At 42.9% G+C, this 18,769-nt stretch overlaps 1 non-coding gene across 1 annotated transcript; it reads left to right on the forward strand.

The window, feature by feature from the left end:
- The first annotated feature begins 7,906 nt into the window (after positions 1 to 7,906).
- On the forward strand, positions 7,907 to 8,016 carry LOC141593390 (small nucleolar RNA R71). Its single transcript, XR_012521476.1, has one exon. It is a non-coding gene; the product is annotated as a small nucleolar RNA R71 (small nucleolar RNA).
- The last annotated feature ends 10,753 nt before the right edge of the window (positions 8,017 to 18,769 follow it).

The following is an 18,769-nucleotide window of genomic DNA, read 5'->3' on the forward strand; positions in this document are numbered from 1 at the left end:
AGTTCGGTGGGAGCATGAAACAAACATGTTCTCGTTGTGTCAAACAAAGGCAAGGGCAAGGGCAAAGCTAAAGCGGACCTAACGGAGAGGTAAGGCGAAGTTCAAGAAGTCGGGTTCGGGTAAGAGTGGGCCTGGTGAGTCGAGCACCTCATCGGGCGCGACAAAGAGCAAGAATGAAAACATGGAGTGCCATCATTGCCACAAGACTGGGCATTGGAGGCGTACATGTCTTGTTTATCATGAGGACTTAAAGGCAGGTTGTGTTAAACTTGTTGGTATGTCTTCTCTCTCTTCTACTTTTATTCATATGATTGAGATTAACCACGCAAGTTACGGAACTTGGGTACTTGATATTGGTTGTGGTTCTCATCTGTGTAATCATGTGCGGGGCTCGAAACATCGAACCCCTCGTAAAGGGTGAGGTGGACTGCGTGTCGGGAATGGAGCACGAGTGGCTGCCGTCTCAAAGGGGACATATGTGATCCAGCTTCCTAGCGGATTTGAGTTGTCATTATATGATTGCTATTATGTACCCAGTCTTTCTAAAAACATTATTTCGGTTTACGCACTTAACAAACTTGGATTTTCATTTGTAATAGAGAATAATACTTGCATTTTCTCATTACACGATATGATTTATGGCAAGGCGGTCTCCATGAACGGAATTTATGTTTTAGATCGGACCACGAAATATTACACGTAATGAATAAAAAGTTAAAGGTTGGTGACAAAGATCAAACGTATCTATGGCAGTGCCGTATGGGACACATTAATGAGAAACGCGTAAAACAGCTCATCAAAAATGGAGCTATCTCGGCCTTTGATTTTCAATCATTTGGCACGTGTGAATCATGTCTCATCGGTAAGATGACTCGGATTTCCTTCAAAGGTGTTGGAATGCGCGGCTGCGACCTATTAGGACCCATACACACGGATGTATGTGGACCTATGTCAATCACCGCACGAGAAGGCTATAGGTATTTCATCACTTTCACGGATGATTTAAGTAGATATGGCTATGTCTACTTAATGAAACACAAAAGTGAATCCTTTGAGAAATTCAAGGAATATCAAAATAGGGTACAGAACCTATTAGGTAGAAAGATTAAAACACTACGTTCAGATCGTGGTGGCGAGTATCTTTCTCACGAGTTTGATCAACACCTAAAGGATTGTGGGATTGCCTTACGATTAACTCCACCTGGAACACCTCAATTTGAATGGTGTGTCGAACGGAGAAATCGAACACTACTTGATATGGTTCGATCCATGATGAGTCACACGATATTACCTGATTCATTATGGGGTTATGCTCTTACGTCATTTGCTCTAATACTTAACCAAGTCCGTCTAAAGTCATTGACAAGACTCCATATGAACTATGGAAGGGAACGGTCCCTAACTTGTCCTTTATACGGGTTTGGGGCTGCGAGGCTTATGTCAAGTGGAGACACGAGGATAAGCTCGGCCCGCGATCGGTCAAGACGTACTTTATAGGTTATCCTAAAGGAACGCTTGGTCATTACTTTTATTCGCCAACCGAACAACGTGTTTTTGTTGCGGCTAGTGCGACATTCTTAGAGAAGGAATTTCTCGAGAATGCAAAGAGTGATAGAACCTTCGGTATCGGAGATTCCAGAACCAAGTACCGAGCAACTATTGGAGGAACCTGTTCCTTCAATCCCGGCTGCGGTTAACATTCCTGAGGAACCTAGGAGGTCGGGAAGAGTCTCTCTTCCTCCGGACAGATACATTGGTATGGTCGAGGAACATGACATAGATGACGTTCTACTCTTAACGAGTAGTGAGCCCGCAACCTATAAAGGTGCCATGACTAGTTCTGACTCAAAGCTATGGCTTGAGGCCATGCAATCCGAGATGGACTCTATGTATGAGAACAACGTGTGGGATCTTGTTGACTTACCTGCTAAGGTTCGTCCCCTTCAATGCAAATGGCTTTACAAGATAAAGCATTCTGTGGAAGGTCAACAAGATATCTATAAAGCACGACTAGTTGCTAAAGGTTTCACCCAAGTGCCAGGTTTGCACTACGATGAAATTTTTGCACCCGTAGTCATCTTTGCGTTCCATTCGGATTATCTTAGCGATCGCCGCTTTTCATGACTATGAAATTTGGCAAATGGATGTGAAAACCGCCTTCTTAAACGGCTTTTTGGAGGAAGAGTTGTACATGGTACAACCCGAAGGTTTCATCGATCCTTTACATCCTAAGAAAGTATGCAAGCTTAAGCGTTCCATTTATGGACTTAAGCAAGCATCTCGGAGTTGGAATCATCGCTTCGACCAAGTGATTAAAGAAAATGGATTTACTCGATCGGTCAAGGAACCATGTCTTTATATCAAGTCGAGTGGGAGCAAGATTGTCTTCTTAATATTGTATGTCGATGACATACTCCTGATTGGGAATGACATACCTCTCTTAACTTCGGTGAAAGTATGGTTGAAAAACCATTTCCGGATGAAAGATCCTGGGAGAGGCACGAGAGAATTCTAGGCATCCGTATCTATCGAGATAGATCACGACGGATGCTATCTCTCGATCGGGAGTCTTACATAGACAAAGTCCTAGAGAGATTCAGCATGACTAACTCCAAGAAGGGGTTCCTTCCTATGGCTCCAGGGGTGCATTTGAGCAAGTCTCAGGCACCAGAGACACCGGAAGAGAAAGAGCGCATGACACGGATTCCTTATGCCTCGGCTATAGGATCAATCATGTATGCCATGATATGCACACGTCCGGACGTGGCATATGCATTGAGTATGACAAGTCGATTCCAACAGCATCCAGGTGAATCACATTGGCTGGCTGTCAAGAACATTCTTAAGTACCTACGGAGGACTAAAGATTGGGCATTGACTTATGGAGGCCCTCAAAAGCTATGCGCAAGGATTCGCAGATGCTAGCTTCCAAACGGATCGAAATGACTCGAAATCTCGGCCTGGATTCGTTTTTACTCTTAATGGCGCTGCGGTCAGTGGAAGAGTTCGAAACAAACTGTTACAGCAGATTCTACGACCGAGTCCGAGTACTATGCCGCGTCCGAAGCTACAAAGGAAGCGATATGGATGCGTCAATTCTTACATGGACTATCGATAGTGCCTAGTTCGAATGACCCGATCACCATCTATTGTGACAATAGTGGTGCCATCTTCCAAGCTAAGGAGCCAAAGTCTAGCAACAAGTCTAGACATGTACAACGGAAAGCTCATCTAATCCGGGATTACGTGGAGCAAAAGGAAGTAGTGATAGAAAAGATTGCTACAGATGATAACATAGCAGATCCTCTCACTAAACCATTACGACAAGATAAGCATGAAGGGCACGTTAATTCCATGGGAATTAAACGTGTTCCTAAGTTGTAGTACTCTTTTATGGATTAGATTCATTCCCTTTTGTACTCTATACGACATCATCGTTTTGATATTTTTATATTTTGTTTTTCATGTGGAATTGTACGACAATTTTTGAACACCACAAAGTGAACTGAACGAACATTATATTTTTCAGTCCTTAATTGCCCACATGAGCTGATAACTCTGGCAATTATTTTGTGACGTTGGTTGATGGTGGGTTCAACGAGCCATAAGTCAACCGGTTGTGACCAATCACGAGGCGATTTATACGGATATTTCGTAGGACACAATTGTGACATCGACGTGGAGTCCTAAATGTTTTATAACATTCGGTGCCGGTCGTGGATAGGACCTCCATGGTGATCCTAAGAGTCGATTCTTTTGACTATCGATTGTCTCTTGAGACTAAGGCGGATTTTGGGTGACTTTGGTTTCTTTCTCACGGTCATCCGTAACAGGGGGCCAAGTAGATTTTTTCAGGTCATTTCATCTTTGTGCTTAGATCGGAAGGAGTTCGAGTTGAAGGAAATATTCAGCCTTTATCAGGTACTCGATATTTCTCAGGGCCACTCGAGGAGCTGTAACTGAAATGCATGGCCATGCTCGGATACGGATTCGTTTTATCAGTTAAGTTACTCTCTAGTCGGGGAAACCACTCTTGATCCAGATCGATTGTAAAATACGACCTTTGCGGATCCGGATCTGCAAATTGTTTTACATTGAGTGGGAGAAATTTTAAATGAATATGAGAATCGGTTATCGCACATACACTTGTACGGACAAGTGGGAGTTTGTTGGAGCTTGTGTCCTCCAGTTAGTGCGGATAACGTCATTGCACATACACTTGTACGGACAAGTGGGAGCTTGTTGGGGCTGGTGTCCTAAACAGTTAGTGCAAGGACTTATAAATCTCTAAAAGGATCAAAGGGCATACTTTTGGTATTATTATCAGTTGATCCACGTTTATCAATAACGGTTGGCTTGCTAGATAAGTTTGACGTTATTGTCATACAGATGGCGGTGATCAACTGGTCCCTAAAAGTCACACCTATAGGATACGTTTGAGAGATGTGACGGTATGAAAATACAGTCATGTAGATGCCAATTTTGACTAACCAGTTAGTCCGAGTTATTTGACTAGTAATTAGTCAAAATGTGATGTTGAGATATTTTATTTAATACGGATTAAATAAAATGGGCTAAGGCGAATTAACCAGTTAATTCGTAAAATTAAATATAAGCGATTTATATTTGATTAATGTATATTGAATATAATTATACAATATTGTCTTTGTCGGACATGTATTAATAATTCAACTAATCCGTCTTATTAGTTGATGCTTTAATATCCGATAACCGATGACAGTTTATAATGAAACCGTGTCATATACATTTAGCGGATTTCGGGTCGTACCATGAGTTAAAAATTAGAGAAAGTGGAAAGCCCACATTCCCCATGTAAAGCTCTCGGCCGAACCAAGGGAACAAAAGGGAGCCCTCCTCTCTTTTGTAACCTAATCATCATTAGTGAAAAACAATTAGGGTTTGGTGCAACTTTTCTCAAATTCCTAGATCTCACATCAGTAAAACCTCACAATAGCTTTCTCAATATTGCAAGTCAATTAGAAAGCATTTCTAGCACAAGGGCATAGTCTCTGACGGTCTTGGGTGCAACAATTAGGAGGAAATCTCTGTTGATTTCTGTTCTTTACGCCGTGCATCAAAGGACCCGAGGTTGATTCTTTATCTTTATCGTTTTATTGTTGTATTTCGTTTATGACCATATTTCACATGTTAAATTTACGTTATAGTCCTAAATTTAAAGGGTCTTATACGGATATTACCCCACATAAAGTGCTCGATCGACCGTATTTTCACTCGATCGAGTTCAAAAAGTACTCGATCGAGCTCTTTTCTCGCGTAAGCTCTTTAATTTCGTCATTTCTTCCTTGGAATGCGTAAAACTTCCCCAAACCTGCATAAAAACACGTGCAAAAATATCCCAAAATGCCAAATACGCATAGGAATAGTCTATAGTCTTAAATCTACGCTAGAAACTGTCTAAAAGCTAATATTCCTAATTAAACGCAATAAAACAAATTCAACGGAAAATCAAAAATTATTTATTACAAAGTGTTACACGGGGCATTTCTCCGTTTAATTCCCAATGCAATTCAGTAGCCCCTTGAAGGGCTCCTGACTGGAGGACGTCGTCTCAGCAACGTTGACTGTCCTCCTCAACTTCCATGAGCTTGAATATTCATTTGAAACAGTAGGAGGGGAGTAGTTCACATCCACATAAGCACGAACTTTCCTCGTCCTTGCTCCTCTATCACCATCTTTAGCATCCTTACTTCCAATTTGATTGACAGTGATTGCACCACACCCTTTGACAGCTCTTCCATTGCTTTCATCTGTACCTGCAGCAAGGAAAACAGACGAACTTTCCTCCCTTTTGCTCTCAGTCTGAGGCGGAGGGGTAACAATTGCAGCACAATACTCCAAAATTTCATCTGGAGTGTCAATAATAGGATCAATAGAAGAGAGAGCATTGCAAGGTTAAGCTTGCATGGGAGCCCTCCGGGACTTAGACTGATGAAAAATCAGCTCCTCGTCCCCTACCTGAAAGGTCAAAGTCTTTCCCCCGACGTCTATAACTGCACGAGCAGTAGACAAAAATGGTCTCCCTAAAATAATAGGGGTGTGTGCATCTTCGGGGATGTCTAAGACAACGAAATCAACGGGAATAAAGAATCTCCCGATCCTCACAGGTACGTCCTCTACTATACCTAGTGGCCGTGATATACTACGGTCGGCCATCTGGACTGTCATGTTAGTGCAACTCAACTTTGTCAAACCAAGTCTCTTAGCCAGAGACAGCGGTAAGACACTTACGCTAGCGCCTAAATCGCATAGCGCATTATCAATCAAATAGTTACCGATATGACACGGAATTGAAAAACTACCCGGGTCTGACTGCTTAGGAGGTAACTTATTTTGAAATAGGGTTGACCCCACCTCAGTCAAAGCTACGGTCTCACTATCACTAATACTCCTCTTACGTTATAAAATTTCCTTCATAAACTTAAGATAAGAGGGTACCTTTGTCAGCATTTCAGTGAACGGCACAGTGACTTCCAAGCTTTTCAGAAGTTCGACAAATTTGCCGAATTGTTGATTGGCCATAGTATTCTGCAACCGCCTCGGGAAGGGAACCGTGATAGGTATCTCGAGTCCCTTGTTTCTCTCTTCCAATGTATCTTCCGGAGCAAGTTCTGTATCCTTTGGACGCTTCTTACCTCTCGAACGAGGTCTTTCCGGTGATTTATCGCTTAAACGAGCACTGGCAGGCTCTCGAATAAGCTTCCCATCATCAAGACTACTCGATCGACCAATATACCCATTCGATCGAGTAGAATCTTCAATAATATCACTCGATCGAGTGAAATTTTCACTCGATCGAGCAACTCCATTTTGCTCTTCACTCGATCGAGTAGAAAAACTACTCGATCGACCAGTCTGCTCTTCCTATTCACTTGAGCGAGTGGAAAAACCACTCGATCGAGCATTTTCCTGCCCAAATCAGCTCGATCGACCACCTGAAACCAGTCGATCGAGCACTTGCTTTGCCGAGAGCTCACTTTCTTCGCCAGAACACTGTTCATCATCAGTTACAGCTCTCCTCGGGTCTGATTTTTGTATTTCCGGTCCCTCATAAGAACGACCGCTTCTCAGATTTATCAAGTTTACCGTCTCGTGTGGATTCTTCTCATTTTGAGTCGGTAATTGACCCTGCTTTCTTGAGGATTGATTCATGGCTAGTTGGGCAACTTGAGTTTCAAGTGCCTTTATGGACGCATCTTTCTGTTGATCACTCAGCTGAAATTGCTTTGTAAAAGCTTGCAACATAGACTTAAGCTCACCAATTTCACTCACCCCACCGGAAGAGGATGCACCATGGTTAGCAGGAGCAAAGGAAGGAGGCTTTTGAAAGCCTTGTTGATTCTTATGTGGGGGGACATAAGGTTGCTGCTGGTGCGGAGGAGGAGTAGGATTAAGCACATTTTGACTAGTCCACCTCAAATTGGGATGGACTGCCCCTTGATTATTGTAATAGGAACCTCCCCCCTGCCTATATTGCTGAAAGGCAAGGACTTGTTCCTTCTCTACAAGACAGCCAACAGCAGTGTGGCCATCATTACTCCCACATCTCTCACAAGAAACGGCCTCTCCTCTAGTAAGAACATGGACCGTCTGAGGCTCCCCAGCAGCTTGTAACTCCAACTTGTCAAATCTAGCATTCATGGTCTCCAGCTGAGCCAAAACCTGCTTATCAACTGCATGAACTGTTCTAATCTCGTCCCTCGGGTTACCATACTCAGCACTGTGATTAGCCATTTCTTCAATAAGAGACCATCGCTTATCGTCATCTGTATTCTCCTGGAATCTTCCACTAGATGTCGCATCGAGTATGGCTCTTTGATCGTCATACAACCCATTGTAGAACTGATTAGCTAGAAACCATGGGTCAAAACCTTGGTGAGGGATAGACCTCACCAACTTCTTGAATCGCGACCATGCCTCATAAAAACTTTCATCGGGAGCCTGTCTGAAACTAGTAATCTTGGCCCTCAGCAGATTTGTGCGTTGTGGAGGGAAGTATCTCTTGTAAAATGCAAGAGCAAGAGACTCCCAATCTGTAACCCCAACAGCCGTGCATTCCAAGTCAGTCAGCCACTCCCTGGCTGAATCAGCTAAAGAGAAAGGAAATAGAACTTCCTTAATCTTGTCCTGAGTTACCCCCTTAGTGGCGCGGATAGTAGAACAGTAATCGGTAAAGGTCTCCATATGCTTCCTCGGATCCTCACCTGCCACACCTTTATAAATATTTCTCTCCACCAGATTGATATAAGAAGGACGGATGTCGAATGTATTCCCATCATCAGTCTGGAGATTGAAACCCTTCAGAATAGAGGATGCTTTAGGCACTGAATGACTGGAAAGCTTAGGCATCTTTACTGTAGAAATCGGACTGTCTTCGAAAAGAGAGTGATGTAGCTCTTGCTCGAAAGTACTCAAGTCTTCCTTTCGTGATTTTCTTTGCAGATGGAGTCTATGCCTGAATAATCTCTCTGGCTCTGAATCAGCTGAAACTAATTAAACCCTGTCTGACCTGGGCATAAACAACACTGAAAGAAAATAATAAGAATGGCCTCAAGGAATAAAAATTCCCTGAGACGGATAAAATAAACGGAACGAAAAAAAATAAGGCAATTGCCTCCCCGGCAACGACGCCAAAATTTGACACGTCTGTCGTGTACCTATCAAAAATAAACTAACTAAACTAACTATATAGCTAGGGAAGTCAGGTTGATCTCCACAGGGAGGCAAGATATTTGTAGAAGTCCGTCTATTTGGTCACAAATGGGGGAGGTTGTTTGAATTGTTATCTAAACTACGAGAATTAAAGGAAAGAGAAATAAAGGTTAAGAGCAGTAAGGGTAGGAAAAGGGTTTAAACTATCAGATAGAGAGGGACATGTCAGGATTTCGGTTCACCATGGTAGTCCAGTGACTCAGCTGTAAATGACTCAGACGAATTAATGTAAGACGGATGTTGAAAGGTCCTTTCGGTCCACTTTCTATCCTAAAATACCGCTAACTTAACTTTCATTCTCATCAGGGTAGTCTACTGTTCATAGCAGGCCTATTTAGTCCAATCTTTCGATCTAGGATTAATTTTAGCCAGATTAAAGGTTAAATCAGAAGCGTGCACTCAACTAAGTCGAATAAATACAATTAAATTGCTATGATGACAGAGTCTTGTAATTAATTCATCTGTTTCATCTACTACATCGTCACTTTCCTACCGGAGATCCCCTAATCCCAACCTGAAAGGGGTTTAGCTACTCATGTCGCTAATTAAACTAACAGCAGATAAATTCCCAACAATAAACATTATGAAATAACAATAAAATTGCATAAAAGAGAAATTAGGGCAGAAGAATAAATGCAACGAAACGAAGAATTAAAGCAACAAAGATTAATTATTATAAAGAGAAGAGAACGTAATTACAATCAAGCGAATTTCGGCGTAAAGAACAAAATCCGAGCAAAAGCAATCCCAAGAATAAGGTTACAATGAAGAAGAATGGTTTTCGCAGTCAAGTTTGATAAAAAAACTAAGTAGTAAGTAAATCTGATACTAATAACCTAGCTAATGTAGGTTTAAATAGGAAGAGTAAATAAGTTTTGCGGAATTAAAACATAACACGGGCTAGTTAAAGCCCATAACAGCAAAACCACTCGATCGAGTGGATTAAAACCACTCGATCGAGCAAACACCTCAGTAAATCTACTCGATCGAGTAGATTGTTACTCGATCGAGTGACTGGTCTTTCTGCAAGCTAAGGATCGAGTGGAAAACCACTCGATCGACTATCCTGGGACGTGAAAACCACTCGATCGAGTGGTGAAACTACTCAATCGAGTACTTTGACTTCAAATCAGCTCGAGTCCTCACCTAAATGCCTCGTAATCCGTTCCATGACGCTTCCAAACGTAGTATCTCACTCTGGAAAATCCCGTCTCCTCTAAATGCATGCAAAAAGGGCGAAAAAGAGCACGATTCCAGTACTTTCGCGTTCATTTCTACAAAATGGACAAAACGAACCAAAGTAGCCAATTCGGGGCAAAATACCATAAAAAAAGTATAAAAATGCATAGAAATACGTGCTGAAATAGGCTAAAAAGACTATATAAAAAGAACGTATCATCTCTTGATCAATCCTGCAATGTCAACAGAGAAGTTATATTCTTGGATTGGAGGATAAGTATAGGAGTTACCTCGTTGTTCGTGTGTATAGTTGACTTCTGATCTGTCGGGTCTTGTGTAAGGGGATGGCCTGGAACTGCTTCCTATGTGGTTAGAAGTTTTTCGTTGACTTTGTCATATCTCGAATTGTCGGCATTATCCGCCTTGTAGCCTTTGTCTTCTTCCACTGATATAGCCTATGGCTAATGCCTGGACATCTTCAAAGGTATGACAGGGCTTCATGGTCATTGCGTCATAGAAGTCACTGTCCAGGGGTAACCCTTGCTGAAAGCTTCCACTTTTGTTCCAACATCACATCCGGGGATTGAAACTTTTTCTTTGTTGAATCTTGTCATGTAGGATCAGATTGATTCTCCAGGCTTTTGTTTAATCTCGTATAGGTCTTTGGATCTCTTTTCTAGTTTTCTGCTTTCCGCTGGCAAACCGATGATTGAAAGAATTGACCAGGTCGACAAAGGACTTGATGCTTCCATTTGGCGAGGTTTATGTACCATTGCGGGCGGGTCCGTTCGGGGTTGTTCCAAATCCTTTACACATGCAGACTTGGCGTAGTTCACTGGGAATTGATGCTGCCAGCATCCTTTGCTTGTAGTAGGCAACATGATTTTGTGGATTTATGGTCCCATCATAGATTCTTATTGAAGGAACCACAAATTTCTTTGGCAGGTCTATTTTTGCTATTTCATCCACAAAGGGTGAATCAGCATAACTCTCTGGATTTCCTTCTTCAATTGGGGTAGGAACTCCAGGAATCTTCTCAAATCTTTCATGGAGTTTTTGGATTTCCTGGAGCATATCCATCATGATGGCTGTGTTGGTCTGATCTGGTGAGGTTTCTTCATTTTGGAATTCTTCTGAGTCTGTTTCTTCTCCTGTTTTGGACTTTGGTGGAGTAGGAGTGCCAAGATTGGAGAAATCTATGTTCCTGATGATTAAGGAGAATGGTGTGCCAGGCTGAACTTTCAATTTTGATCCTGAAGCTTTTTCTCCCAACTTTAGTTTCAGGCTGGATTCTGATTCTTTCAATTTTGCAACTTCTGCTTCAGCTTGGGCCATTTTTTGTTTCAACTGTTCCATTTCCAACAATTATTGTTTTGCGGCAGCAGTTGTTGCTTAATGCTATCTCCTACCATTTCTCAAGTTTTTTGTGGTGTTTTGGTTATGGGTTTTGATTATTTTTGAGCTAGATGCCCCACGGTGGGCGCCAATTGTTTTGACAGGGATTTTACTGAATAAGAACTTCCTGCCAGGGATTTTCATGTAGGGTGATCTAACTCAAACAACTCGCCTGACTAGTACTGTTAAATAAAAGTACAAATAATAAATAAGGACACAAAGATTTTATACGTGGAAAAACCCTAGGAATAAGGGAAAAAACCACGGGCACCAAGCCATGAGTGATTCTTACTATGATTTTTGACAGCATGACAGAGTATTGGTATATAAGGCGTGACAGGCTAAATTATATTGCTTAAGAATACAAAAATTTAAGTGGGAGTAAGAGTGTGTGTTCAGTGTCCTTTTTGATTTTGTCTTCTCTTGCATTTATACTCGTTTTCCAAGTCCCTTTTCTGCCGTGTAGGGTTTCCTGGTAAATAGGGCTTGTGCCCTATTTACCCAGAGGTGGTTGCCATTTATCTAGCCGTTGCTTTTGACTATTCTCCATATCTTTTCCTTCTGAATTGGTCTTCCTTGTTTGTAGGGAGCATATATAAACTGCTTGGTTGTTGCATGCCATGCTCGTTCAACGTTTGTTTTATACCTGACGTGTTCTCCTTTCGGGTTGTTGGTTAGCTATTGCCTGCTTTACATCAACTCCTGTTTGGTGCCTAACCATAATTGATAAATGCCTGGTTTCAGGTGTCCTTTGCTTGGAATTTGGTTTTGGTTACTGCCTGACCTATGTCAGGTCAGGCAAGATAATTCTGGGCCCAACAGTAGGCAATCCTTCACAGGATACAATCCATTATTTTAAATGTAAATAAAAGGGCATTTGCATGTGCATTTGGAATTCGACAAGAATAATAAAAGAAAATCACAACGGTTTCATAACTAATTAATCTTTTATTCATTTCCCTCCATAAATAATAATAGTACGCCACATAATATAAAATAAATAGGCTATGATTCTAAAACCCCACCATTTTATTACAAATAATAATAATAATAATAAATAATACTACGACTTAGGCTGTTCCTCTATCTTCCCCTTGCCTTTGTCATTTTTGTCATACTTCTTATCTCGACCACGAGTCGGGCACTCCTGCGCTATCTCAGACCTAATCACCAACGGTCTCTCTCGCGGTCTAGACGCTCCATGAGCCAGACCTACCAAAGCAGGAAATAAATATCCAAACACAAAAAAAAAAAAAAAAAAAAAAACGAACGAAAAAAAAAAAGAAGAAAAAGAAAAGAAAAAAAAGGGTTGCACTTTTTACCTGCATAATGATAGGACTTCCTAAGTAAGGGAGCTCACGGTTGCATTTCCTGTTATCCAATCCCAATAGGATCTCTCCTAAACACAGACAAGCTGGGCTCCTGCACAGCTCCATTTTCTCAATCAAGCTCGGATAACGAGGATCACCACTCATCTCCTCATTAACATGTCCTTAGAGGACATAGCCATGCAATAGGCAAAACCCGAATTTCCTACGCCTCGCAACATTAGAGATCGAAGGGTCAGCTCTGTTTATAAATCGACCAATGAAATCAAGCATTCGGACTCCTTTTGAGGTCACAAGACGGTCAACCTCAGCTTTAGTTAGTCTAAGCAGGTCTCTAAACTTGTTTTTGTAACCTTGAGAGCTAGAAGGTATGGCATGCATATGTTCTGGGTCCCATCCGCCAATTGCAGCGATTTCTTCAGGAAAAGGACAGATATCACCTCCAGGGAAGGCAAACACGTGGTAATTAGGGTCCCAATAATCGAGACAAGCATCCAAGAACGGTTTCACAACCTTCGCCAATTTCATGCTCAAAATTGACCCCAAATTAAAAGCACCCATATCATGCTTCTCGACATTTGGAAATTCGTTTGTCCATTCTTTGAGACGGTTTTCCAAAGCATCCATGTTGTATAAAATTTTAATTGGAGAGTTTTTATGTAGTAGACGAAAGAAAGACGGACGAATTATGTGAATAAAAACTCCATCGACGTCTATATTTATACTAAAAGCTGTTTCCTAAAATCTGTCAGAACAGACAAGCTGGGGAAGTGCTGCGCCTCTTCGAAGGGTCGCAGCTCATGTTGCGCCTCTTCCTCAGAGAGTGTTTCTGTAATTTTTTCGCGCTGGATCTTTCCTAATTCCTTCAACATAATTTCCTATTCGTATAGGTTATTATTTATGGTAATTCCGTCGAATTACCATGTTTCGAGTTTCCTAATCTTGCGGGCACACTTTTCGAGGCGAAATCGGCATTTTCGTCAAACAAGCACACTTACCCATTTCTTTTTACTTTCTTTTTGGGGGAATCATTTCACTCTCGTTTCACTTTTCATTTCAAACCTATATGTTTCTTTTTTCGTTTTTTTAGGGGGTAGCCCTCCCTACCGTCCGGTCATTTTCGGCAATTTTTTTTGCATTTTCTGGTCTTCTCTTTTGCGCCTTTTGCGCTGATTTAGGCCATGTGTACAAATATGTGTTTTATGTGCAAATTTCGGCAGTATGACGGTGTAAACCGTCATCTATCAAACTTGTTCAAAGCTAACCTGCAGGTACAAACAAGACAACCCAGCAGAAAAGGCACTCAGGCCGCCATATATACAATAAAAAGGTCATATATACATCATACTGGGAGCTCGTGCCCGAAACAAAGTCCAAAAGTCCAAAATGAAAGTCCTAAAATGTACAAAATGTATGCGGTACAGCCAAACAGAAGCAACAAAAAACAAAAACAACTACTACTGGTCCCCGCCCAGCTCAGCAACTCTCGCCTCGAGAGCGACAATCTCGGCGTCGCGGACCTCTAACTCCCTCAACTGGCGAGCCGTCTCCTCCTGGGACTGCGCTAGCTCATGCTCCAGGTCGCGCTCCCTCTGCAAATGACAAAGGAATGGCTTATGTCCTCGACAACCAGCAAGTGCCTCGATGGCAGTAGCCCATAGCCGGTTGGCTACCCTCCACAAAGCCACGAATCGAGATGGCGCCACCAGCATTTCAATAAAATAATATTCTCAACAAATGGACAAAAATGGACAGATGTATTCTTATACAGAAGCTAAGTTGGGAACTCACCCTCCGAATCAAATACTGCCACTCGTCCAGGCCAGCATCTGTCACCGCCTCGCCAAAGTCGCGAAGCTCGGAGATCGTCGTCATCCCCGCCGCGTCAGTGTACTCGAGGGTCTCGGAGTACGCTGGGGGCTCGACGCCAACCGCCTCAACCTCCTGCAAAATCCAAATGGTTTTTGTAATCGATGATCATTCATCATGCTTTCAAATCAACTCGGAAGGAAAAGTGAAGTACTTACCACGACCGGCCAGTATGCCAACCTCCGGTGAGTGAACACAGAGTAGTCCTCGTCAGGAAGAAGGAGAGCGTCGCCGCCGAGGTCTGCCAGGTCAGCCTCCCTCTCAGCATCGGAAAGCTCCCTAAACATCATCCGAGGTGGATCGATGGGGACCGTGAAGATATCTCGAGAGCACTGCCGAGTCAAACGATCGCCCAAGTACCACACTGGACCCATCGACGTCCTCAACAGCAACCAACTCAAGCTCCTAGGTCGAAGGATGATGTGGACGATGTCGTCGGGTCATCCAATCAAACACATTTATAATACTCAACATACAACTAGTTAGCGGTAAGTCGAGGTCGATCCATGTGACGGTGTGCTTTGGGTTCTAAGTCTATCTATCTCAATTTATGCTAGTGTCACAATTTGGTTAGGTTTGTAGTTGTGTCTAAACTAATGCAAGCAATATAATAAAACAAACAATAAAAGGAAGGATGTAAACAAATGGTTAAAAGTGCTAGGATATCATGGGGTCATAGGGGATTCATGGTGTTGATCATACAAACATGTTTACAAGGTTGCAAGCGATTAATGTTGTGGAGGAACCGAGTTGGGTTATATCTTACGGTTCTTAGGAAGGGTTGGGTCCCGGAGCCGAATCGATTAGATTGTACAACACCTACAAGTCGACTTACTTTCCTCCTAATCAACTTCTATGCATGGTCTAACAAGACTCGAGTTGGTTTATATCTTACAAGTCAAGTTGAGTAGATAAGAGATGGTTGTAAATGCAAGGATTCATAGGCTTAGCATTTCATCAAACACAACATGTGCATAAAGTTGACATCACAACAAGCAAGCAATTTAATCATGTGAACATATTAGATTAAGCATGAATCAATCCCATGTTTGTTTCCCCCAATTACCCACTAATCCTAGCTAGAGACTACTCACTCATCATCATGGGAAACATGTCATTAATGGTGTCAATCATCACAACAAGTATAAACATGATAATAGAATGAAGAAATGAACAATAAAGATTAAAGAGTAAAGGAATTATACCAAACTTGAGGTGATCCAAATAATAATGCAAAGAATAATAGAAGAAACTTGATGATTGATGGAAGGTTGTCAATCTCCCAATAATAACCCAATAATCTTCAATTACCCAATAATAAACTTGAATAATAAACTTGAACAATAATTAAAGAGAGATTAATGTGTAATTTGTGAAAGATTAAAGAGTAATCTATTCTAATCTACTCCTAATCTAATCTAAAGAAGGATTTTCTACTCTAAAAACTTGTGTCAAAGGATTATTACAAATGGGGTATTTATAGTGGAAATTAGGTGGATGCATTAGGGTTAACTAAGGGTTAAACTAGTAATTACACTTTTGAGATTTGAGCAGGGAGACTCCGGTATTTTTCGGAGGAAGGGAGTCTTTCTTTGAAGCTTGGAGAAGACGAAATCATGCTGTGAAGGAATCCGAGCGGATTAAGGTCGGGACGGGCGGATTCTGGCGATGGAATCCGAGCGGATTCAAGAGAATCCGGGCGGATTCTGAAGATGCAATCCGGGCGGATTTGGGCGAATCCGCTCGGATTCTGAAGATGCAATCCGGGCGGATTTGGGCGAAATATGGGCGTCCTGGGCTTCAACCCGAGCGGGTTGAATTTGACCCGAGCGGGTTGAGCTGTATCTTGAGCTCGGATTGTAAAACGGACGTTATTTCCTCATCCGGACTCCTATTGGAGTGATTCAAAAGCCTAGATCACTTGTTTTTCCGACGCCGTTCCATCTAGCATACTTTCAGAGCCAAAGGAGCAACCCTTGGTTTGGTTTTTGAGTGATTTCTTCTTATAATGCCTTCCCTCTCGTCATTCTTACTTTTAACCCTTTGATCCTTCTATATACACTTTATTCCTACATCTTTGGTCATCATTCTTGCCTCCTCTTCATACTAGTCCATCTAATATCATCAATAAGCTTCCAAATATGCACGAAAGACGGGAATTTCCGCCTTATTATCTCCTTTTCTACAAAACATATGAAATGCGATAGAAAAGCAAATAGGAAGGTTTTGATGGATAAAATGGCCATGAAATGCTATAATAGTATGCAAAATAGGCTCAATTAGGGGACTAAATGTGCGCAAATAATGATCACATCAAAGGACCTCGGCCACGAAAGGAGGGACGTCAGCGTAGTCCGCCCAGGGCCTAGGCACCCATTAAGACAAAGCAAACAAGAGGTCATTCTTATGATCGCTTCGAAAAAGTGATGAGTAAGCAAATAAAGGGAAGTGATTAAGAAGTACTCACGCCAGCCAGCTGCAGGGCATTCACGCCCCGTCGACAGACATCATAAGAAGAACGCTGGCTCTTCCTACGACACATCACCCAATCCCTCACAACGGGAGAAGCTCTCGCCCCCGGCTCCGTCCTCTTGGGTGCGAAGCCCGGAAAGTAGGAGTACACCCACGCCTGCAAAATAAGATAATCAATGACGATATTTCACGATTCGACAAGGAAGAGAAATGATCTTTCATAATACGAAATGAAGGTTCATATCTCCAGCTGCAGTCCAGGGCCAACAGTAGCAGGAGAAGTCCCCTTCTCCACCAGCTCCGAACGAACCATGGCCCTCATATAGCGGGTGAGGACCGCAAAGCCAAGAGTGACCCAGTTCCAACGACCCAGGTCACTCAAGTCAGAAAGAAAAGGAAGAAGCTTCGTCGACAGCCTCTCCCTCTTGTCTTGAAGGTAGAGTGAAGACAAGAACTACCAGAGCCACACACGAGCTCTCTGGTCCGCAGTGCAAGGAGGTGGGGCCTCCTCCCTCCCATCGATCATCACCACTGTCAGGACCTTGCCAGCAAAGTAATCCCTGACGTAAGTACTCGGCACTAACCCGGGAACCACAACAGTGCTCGCCGCCAGGTTCTAGTCGATCAGCCTCCTGGCCTCCGCCGAGTCCACCCCATGGCCATCGATGGCCACACCACAGCCTCTGTCCCACACGACAAACCAGAAATCATGTCGTAGTCCTCCAACGTGACCCCAACCTCGCCGAAAGGCATGTGAAAGGTCGAGGTCGTGTCCCAAAACCGATCAAGAAAGGCTCGAATGAGGCAAAGGTTACCCTGAATCTTCCTCCCCTTGATCTCCCTCCACGCTCGCACCAAGGCCCCAAAAGCTCCCAGCTCGATGATGGTCTGCTCCTCCGCCGACAGTCTCTCGTAAGCCTCCATCATCGTCGTGTAGCCGGAAAAGGACCTCATGTTCCCGGCCTCCTATTTTGATTCAACGCAAAGCTATCTTTAGCTCGAATAAAAGAGAAAAGGAATGCCAAATGAATGACAAAAGAAGGTAAGCAAGAGAATGATGTATTCGAGATTTACCAAGCTCTTCACCGTCCTATAAGACATGTGACTCTCCGCTGTTCAGATGAGATGTCGGCCATCCCACCTCTCAGCCCACTCGGGTGCTCCTATCCGCTGACGACCACCTCGTCCGACGTTGGCCCGCCTCGAGGCCTCCTCCTCAGCAGCCTCCTCCTCGGCGACCTCCTCCTCGGCCGTCACCGCAGCAAAAGCCTCCTCTAACGCCTCCTCGAACGTAAGAGAATGGTCGAAACAAGTATCCACGTCCATGGGAGCTCTCCCTGATGTAGAAGCCTTATCACCTGGAAAATTAAAGTGAATTAGGCCGCGTCAAGTGACGGCGAGCCTTAGTTAAGGGATTTTCAAGCTTTCAAAAGCTCCAAAATCGCTCTTTTCTCGCCACTTTTGGCTATTTCTCCCGAAACCCGACTGCTCATGTGGTAATATGGGTCAAGTCAAGTCTAAGTTCAAGCCTGGTCATGGGTTTAAGTCGATGTTTCGACAGCATTTCGTTATAACGCCGATTATGCCCTAGAGAGTGTCCTGAAAAAGCCGTCACAAATCAAAAATCCGAAATGATAGGAAGTTTAACCATCACACAAGGATTCCAAATATCAAGTTTCATCACAAATGGGCAATCCTAAGGCTATTTTCGAAGCATTTTACGACTCAGCTATGAAACCGTCACAATTTCACTCAAATGCTCAATACTCGATGAA

Source organism: Silene latifolia, chromosome 7 (genome assembly GCF_048544455.1).
Source record: "Silene latifolia isolate original U9 population chromosome 7, ASM4854445v1, whole genome shotgun sequence".
Classification (NCBI taxonomy): domain Eukaryota; kingdom Viridiplantae; phylum Streptophyta; class Magnoliopsida; order Caryophyllales; family Caryophyllaceae; genus Silene; species Silene latifolia.